Consider the following 8613-nt stretch of genomic DNA (forward strand, 5'->3'; position numbering starts at 1 on the left):
GAATGTGGGTTGGGGGAAGGCCGCTGTGATAGCTCAGTGTTTAGAGCACCGAAAGTGTTATTCGAAGGTCGTAGGTTCGATTCCTGCTCACGGCTCGTTATTTTTTTACCCGTCTTTCTTCCTTCTTATTTACACTACATTTGTTTTAATAACTTCCCCTGTACATACCTTGGTATTATTGTCTGTTAGATCTCATTATTATTGTGTCAAAACACGGGAAAACGAGCCCTTCGGTTACACCTCTTTCCCTTATTCATTAACGAGGGTCTCGTACTGGCAGACATGGTGTCATAAGGTTGTGTATAAGGTACTATTGATCAGCTGCCCCTCGTAATAAGTTAGCGTGCTACGTGAAGCCACCAGGCTCATAAAATGGTGTACTACACCCGCCATTTGGCTACAGATGGCGCTGACTTACACTCCCACGTTTAACTTCACATATAAACACAAGAAAGTGGGTTGGGGAAGGCCACTGTGATAGCTCAGTGGTTAATTCATCGAACGCGTTATTCGAAGGTCGTAGGTTCGATTCCTGCTCACGGCTGGTTATTTTTTCACCCACTTTTCTTTCTTCTTATTTACATTACATTTGTTCTATTAACTCCCCCTGTATATACTTTGGCATTATTGTCTGTTAGATCTCAATATTATTTTGTCAAAATACGAAAAAACGAGCCCTTAGGTATACACCTCATTCACTTTTTCATTAACGAGGGTGTCGTATTGGCAGACTTGGTGTCATAGGGTTGTGTACAAGGTGCTGTAGATCAGCTGCCCACTCGTAATAAGATCACGTGCTACGTGACGCCACCAGCCTCATAAAATGGTGTTCTACACTCGCCGTTTGGCTACAGAAGACGCTGATTGACAATCCAACGTTTACCTTGACATCTCAACACAAGAAAGTGAGTTGGGGGAAAGCTGCTGTGATAGCTCAATAGTTAGAGCATCTATCGCGTTATACGAAGGTCGTAGGTTCGATTCCTGCTCACGGCTAGTTACTTTTCACCCAGTTTTCTTTCTTCCTATTTACATTACATTTATTCTAATAACTTTTCTTGTACATTTCTTCGCATTATTGTCTGTTAGATCTCATTATTACTGTGTCAAAACACGGAAAAATGAGCCCTTAGGTATACACCTCTTTCCCTTATCCATAAGCGAGGGTCTCGTACTGGAGGACTTGGTGTCATAAGGTTTTGTACAAATTACTATTCATCAGCTGCCCACTCGTAATAAGTTCACGTGCTACGTGACGCCACCAGCCTCATAAAATGGTGTTCTACACTCGCCGTTTGGCTACAGAAGGCGCTGATTGACACTCCCACGTTTAACTTGACATATCAACAAAAGAAAGTGGGTTGGGGGAAGGCTGTTGTGATAGCTCAAAAGTTAGAGCATCGAACGCGTTATACGAAGGTCGTAGGTTCGATTCCTGCTGACGGCTAGCCACTTTTTCACCCAGTTTTCTTTCGTCCTATCTACAATACATTTCTTCTAATAACTTCCCTTGTTAATTCCTTGGCATCATTGTCTGTTAGATCTCATTATTACTGTGTCAAAACACGGAAAAACGAGCCCTTAGGTATACACCTCTTTTCCTTATTCATTAACGAGGGTCTTGTACTGGCAGACTTGGTGTCATGAGGTTGTGTACAAGCTGCTATTGATCAGCTTCCCACTCGTAGTAAGTTCACGTGCTACGTGATGCCACCAGGCTTATAAAATGGTGTTCTACACTCGCCGTTTTGCTACAGATGACATTGACTGACACTCCACGTTTAACTTCACATATAAACACAAGTGGGTTGGTGGAAGGCCGCTGTGATAGCTCTGTGGTCATTCCATCGAAAGCGTTATTCGAAGGTCGTGGGTTCGATTCCTGCTCACGGCTGGTTATTTTTTCACCCACTTTTCGTTCTTCTTATTTACATAACATTTGTTTTAATAACTTCCCCTGTACATTTCTTGGCATTATTGCCTGTTGGATCTCATTAGTATTGGGTCAAAACCCGAAATAACGAGCCCTTAGGTATACACCTCTTTCCCTTATTCATTAACGAGGGTCTCGTACTGGCAGACTTGGTGTCTTGAGGTTGTGTACAAGCTGCTATTGATCAGCTTCCAAAGCGTAATAGGTTCACGTGCTACGTGACGCCACCAGCCTCATAAAATGGTGTTCTACACTCGCCATTTGGCTACAGAAGGCGCTGATTGACACTCCCACGTTTAACTTGACATATCAACAAAAGAAAGTGGGTTGGGGGAAGGCTGTTGTGATAGCTCAAAAGTTAGAGCATCGAACGCGTTATACGAAGGTCGTAGGTTCGATTCCTGCTCACGGCTAGTTACTTTTTCACCCAGTTTTCTTTCTTTCTACCTACAATACATTTCTTCTAATAACTTCCCTTGTAAATTCGTTGGCATTATTGTCTGTTAGATCTCATTAATACTGTGTCAAAACACGGAAAAACGAGCCCTTAGGTATACACCTCTTTCCCTTATCCATAAACGAGGGTCTCGTACTGGCAGACTTGGTGTCACAAGGTTGTGTACAAATTACTATTCATCAACTGCCCACTCGTATTAAGTCCACGTGCTACGTGACGCCACCAGCCTCATAAAATAGTGTTCTACACTCGCCTTTTGGCTACAGATCGCGCTGACTGACACTCCCAAGTTTAACTTCACATATAAACACAAGAAAGTGGGTTGGGGGAAGGCCGCTGTGATAGCTCAGTGGTTAATGCATCGAACGCGTTATTCGAAGGTCGTGGGTTCGATTCCTGCTAACGGCTGGTTATTTTTTCACCCACTTTTCTTTCTCCTTATTTACATTACATTTGTTCTATTAACTCCCCCTGTATATACCTTGGCATTATTGTCTGTTAAATCTCAATAATATTTTGTCAAAACACGGAAAAACGAGCCCTCAGGTATACATCTCTTTCTCTTATTCATTAACTTGGGTCTCGTACTGGCTGACTTGGTGTCATAAGGTTGTGTACAAAAACCATTCATCAGCTGCCCACTCGTAATAAGTTCACGTGCTACGTGACGCCACCAGGCTTATAAAATGGTGTTCTACACTCGCCCTTTGGCTACAGATGGCGCTGACTGACACTCCACGTTTAACTTCACATATAAACACAAGTGGGGTGGTGGAAGGCCGCTGTGATAGCTCAGTGGTTAGAGCATCGAACGCGTTATTCGAAGGTCGTATGTTCGATTCCTGCTCACGGCTGGTTAGTTTTCACCCACTTTTTTTCTTATTATTCACATTACATTTGTTTTAATAACTTCTCCTGTACATTCCTTGGCAGTATTGTCTGTTAGATCACATTATTATTCTGTCAAAACACGGAAAAATGAGCCCTTGGGTTACACCTCTTTCCCTTATTCATTAACAAGGGTCTCGTACTGGCAGACTTGGTGTCAAAAGGTTGTGTACAAATTACTATTCATCAGCTGCCTACTGGTAATAAGTTCACGTGCTACGTGACGCCACCAGGCTTATAAAATGCTGTACTACACTCGCCATTTGGCTACAGATGGCGCTGACTGACACTCCCACGTTTACCTTCACATATAAACACAACAAAGTGGGTTGGGGGAAGTCCGCTGTGATAGCTCAGTGGTTAAAGCATCAAACTCATTATGCGAAGGTGGTAGGTTCGATTCCTGCTCACGGCTGGTTAATTTTTCACCCACTTTTCTTTCTTCCTATTTCCATTACATTTGTTCTAATACCTTTTCCTGTACATTCCTTGGCATTATTGCCTGTTAGATCTCAATATTATTGTGTCAAAACACGGAAAAACGAGCCCTTAGGTTCCCTTATTCCTTAATGAGGGTCTCGTACTGGAGGACTTGGTGTCATAAGGTTGTGTACAAGGTACTTTTGATCAGCTGCGTACTCCAAATAAGTTCACGTGCTACGTGACGCCACCAGCCTCATAAAATGGTGTTCTACACTCGCCGTTTGGCTACAGATGGCGCTTACTGACACGCCCAGGTTTAACTTCACATATAAACACAAGAAAGTGGGTTGCGGGAAGGCCGCTGTGATAGCTCAATGGTTAAAGCATCGAACGCGTTATTCGAAGGTCGTAAGTTCAATTCCTGCTCATGGCTCGTTAATTTTTCACCCACTTTTTTTCTTCCTATTTTCATTACATTTGCTTTAATACCTTTCCCTGTGCATTCCTTGGCAATATTGTCTGTTAGATCTCAATATTATTGTGTCAAAACACGGAAAAACGAGCCCTTAGGTTTCCCTTATTCCTTAACGAGGGTCTCGTACTGGAGGACTTGGTGTCATAAGGTTGTGTACAAGGTACTTTTGATCACCTGCCTACTCGCAATAAGGTCACGTGCTACGTGACGCCACCAGCCTCATAAAATGGTCTTCTACACTCGCCGTTTGGCTACAGATGGCGCTGACTGACACTCCCACGTATAACTTCACATATAAACACAAGAATGTGGGTTGGGGGAAGGCCGCTGTGATAGCTCAGTGTTTAGAGCACCGAAAGTGTTATTCGAAGGTCGTAGGTTCGATTCCTGCTCACGGCTCGTTATTTTTTTACCCGTCTTTCTTCCTTCTTATTTACACTACATTTGTTTTAATAACTTCCCCTGTACATACCTTGGTATTATTGTCTGTTAGATCTCATTATTATTGTGTCAAAACACGGGAAAACGAGCCCTTCGGTTACACCTCTTTCCCTTATTCATTAACGAGGGTCTCGTACTGGCAGACATGGTGTCATAAGGTTGTGTATAAGGTACTATTGATCAGCTGCCCCTCGTAATAAGTTAGCGTGCTACGTGAAGCCACCAGGCTCATAAAATGGTGTACTACACCCGCCATTTGGCTACAGATGGCGCTGACTTACACTCCCACGTTTAACTTCACATATAAACACAAGAAAGTGGGTTGGGGAAGGCCACTGTGATAGCTCAGTGGTTAATTCATCGAACGCGTTATTCGAAGGTCGTAGGTTCGATTCCTGCTCACGGCTGGTTATTTTTTCACCCACTTTTCTTTCTTCTTATTTACATTACATTTGTTCTATTAACTCCCCCTGTATATACTTTGGCATTATTGTCTGTTAGATCTCAATATTATTTTGTCAAAATACGGAAAAACGAGCCCTTAGGTATACACCTCATTCACTTTTTCATTAACGAGGGTGTCGTATTGGCAGACTTGGTGTCATAGGGTTGTGTACAAGGTGCTGTAGATCAGCTGCCCACTCGTAATAAGATCACGTGCTACGTGACGCCACCAGCCTCATAAAATGGTGTTCTACACTCGCCGTTTGGCTACAGAAGACGCTGATTGACAATCCAACGTTTACCTTGACATCTCAACACAAGAAAGTGAGTTGGGGGAAAGCTGCTGTGATAGCTCAATAGTTAGAGCATCTATCGCGTTATACGAAGGTCGTAGGTTCGATTCCTGCTCACGGCTAGTTACTTTTCACCCAGTTTTCTTTCTTCCTATTTACATTACATTTGTTCTAATAACTTTTCTTGTACATTTCTTCGCATTATTGTCTGTTAGATCTCAATATTATTTTGTCAAAATACGGAAAAACGAGCCCTTAGGTATACACCTCATTCACTTATTCATTAACGAGGGTGTCGTATTGGCAGACTTGGTGTCATAGGGTTGTGTACAAGGTGCTGTTGATCAGCTGCCCACACGTAATAAGTTCACGTGCTACGTGATGCCACCAGCCTCATAAAATGGTGTTCTACACTCGCCATTTGGCTACAGATGGCGCTGACTGACACTCCCACGTTTACCTTCACATATAAACACAAGTGGGTTGGTGGAAGGCCGCTGTGATAGCTCTGTGGTCATTCCATCGAACGCGTTATTCGAAGGTCGTAGGTTCGAATCCTTCTCACGGCTGGTTCTTTTTACACGCTTTTCTTACTTCTTATTTACATTACATTTGTTCTAATAACTTCCCCTGTACATTCCTTGCCAGTATTGTCTGTTAGATCACATTATTATTCTGTCAAAACACGGAAAAATGAGCCCTTGGGTTACACCTGTTTCCCTTATTCATTAACAAGGGTCTCGTACTGGCAGACTTGGTGTCAAAAGGTTGTGTACAAATTACTATTCATCAGCTGCCTACTGGTAATAAGTTCACGTGCTACGTGACGCCACCAGCCTCATAAAATGGTGTTCTACACTCGCCGTTTGGGTACAGAAGGCGCTGATTGACACTCCCACGTTTAACTTGACATATCAACAAAAGAAAGTGGGTTGGGGGAAGGCTGCTGTGATAGCTCAATGGTTAGATCATCGAACGCTTTACACGAAGGTCGTAGGTTCAATTCCTGCTCACGGCTAGTTACTTTTTCACCCAGTTTTCTTTCTTTCTATCTACAATACATTTCTTCTAATAACTTCCCTTGTAAATTCCTTGGCATTATTGTCTGTTAGATCTCATTAGTATTGGGTCAATTCACGAAAAAACTAGCCCTTAGGTATACACCTCTTTCCCCTATTCATTAACGAGTGTCTCATACTGGCATACTTAGTGTCATGAGGTTGTGTACAAGCTGCTATTGATCAGCTTCCCACTCGTAATAAGTTCACGTGCTAAGTGACGCCACCAGCCTCATAAATTGGTGTTATACACTCTCCGTTTGGCTACAGAAGGCGCTGATTGACAATCCAACGTTTAACTTGACATATCAACACAAGAAAGTGAGTTGGGGGAAGGCTGCTGTGATAGCTCAATAGTTAGAGCATCTATCGCGTTATACGAAGGTCGTAGGTTCGATTCCTGCTCACGGCTAGTTACTTTTTCACCCAGTTTTCTTTCTTCCTATTTACATGACATTTGTTCTAATAACTTTTCTTGTACATTTCTTGGCAATGTGGTCTGTTAGATCTCATAATATTGTGTCAAAACACGGAAAAACGAGCCCTCAGGTATACATCTCTTTCTCTTATTCATTAACTTGGGTCTCGTACTGGCAGACTTGGTGTCATAAGGTTGTGTACAAATTACTATTCATCAGCTGCCCACTCGTAATAAGTTCACGTGCTACGTGACGCCACCAGGCTTATCAAATGGTGTTCTACACTCGCCGTTTGGCTACAGATGGCGCTGACTGACACTCCACGTTTAACTTCACATATAAACACAAGTGGGTTGGTGGAAGGCCGCTGTGATAGCTCTGTGGTCCTTCCATCGAACGCGTTATTCGAAGGTCGTAGGTTCGAATCCTTCACACGGCTGGTTATTTTTTACCCGCTTTTCTTACTTCTTATTTACATTACATTTGTTCTAATAACTTCCGCTGTACATTACTTGGCATTATTGTCTGTTAGATCTCATTAGTATTGGGTCAAAACCCGGAAAAACGAGCCCTTAGGTATACACCTCTTTCCCTTATTCATTATTGAGGGTCTCGTACTGGCTGACTTGGTGTCATAAGGTTGTGTACAAAAACCACTCATCAGCTGCCCACTCGTAATAAGTTCACGTGCTACGTGACGCCACCAGGCTTATAAAATGGTGTTCTACACTCGCCGTTTGGCTACAGATGGCGCTGACCGACACTCCACGTTTAACTTCACATATAAACACAAGTGGGTTGGTGGAAGGCCGCTGTGATAGCTCTGTGGTCATTCCATCGAACGCGTTATTCGAAGGTCGTAGGTTCGAATCCATTCACAACTGGTTACTTTTTACCCGCTTTTTTTACTTCTTATTTACATTACATTTGTTCTAATAACTTCCCCTGTACATTCCTTGGCAATATTGTCTGTTAGATCTCATTAGTATTGGGTCAAAACCCGGAAAAACAAGCCCTTAGGTATACACCTCTTTCCCTTATTCATTACCGAGGGTCTCGTACATGCAGACTTTGAGTCATGAGGTTGTGTACAAGCTGCTATTGATCAGCTTCCCACTCGTAATAAGTTCACGTGCTACGTGACGCCACCAGCCTCATAAAATGGTGTTCTACACTCGCCGTTTGGCTGCAGAAGGCGCTGATTGACAGTCCCACGTTTAACTTGACATATCAACACAAGAAAGTGGGTTGGGGGAAGGCTGCTGTGATAGCTCAATGGTTAGAGCATCGAACGCTTTATACGAAGGTCGTAGGTTCGATTCCTGCTCACGGCTAGTTACTTTTTCACCCAGTTTTCTTTCTTCCTATCTACAATACATTTCTTCTAATAACTTCCCTTGTAAATTCCTTGGCATTATTGTCTGTTAGATCTCATTAATATTGTGTCAAAACACGGAAAAACTAGCCCTTAGGTTACACCTTTTTCCCTTATTCATTAACGAGGGTCTCGTACTGGCAGACTTGGTGTCATACGGTTGTGTACAATGTAATATTGATCAGCTGCCCCTCGTAATAAGTTCACGTGCTACGTGACGCCACCAGACTCATAAAATTGTGTACTACACTCGCCATTTGGCTACAGATCGCGCTGACTGACACTCCCACGTTTAACTTCACATATAAACACAAGAAAGTGGGTTGGGGGAAGGCCGCTGTGATAGCTCACGGGTTAATGCATCTAACGCGTTATTTGAAGGTCGTAGGTTCAATTCCTGCTCACGG

The 8613-nt window shown here is 43.0% G+C and overlaps 1 non-coding gene across 1 annotated transcript; it reads left to right on the forward strand.

The window, feature by feature from the left end:
* Nucleotides 1-8092: 8092 nt before the first annotated feature.
* TRNAK-CUU (transfer RNA lysine (anticodon CUU)) lies at nt 8093-8165 on the forward strand. Its single transcript has one exon. It is a non-coding gene; the product is annotated as a tRNA-Lys (tRNA).
* Nucleotides 8166-8613: the final 448 nt, after the last annotated feature.

Source organism: Rhipicephalus microplus, unplaced genomic scaffold (assembly GCF_043290135.1).
Source record: "Rhipicephalus microplus isolate Deutch F79 unplaced genomic scaffold, USDA_Rmic scaffold_12, whole genome shotgun sequence".
Taxonomy (NCBI): domain Eukaryota; kingdom Metazoa; phylum Arthropoda; class Arachnida; order Ixodida; family Ixodidae; genus Rhipicephalus; species Rhipicephalus microplus.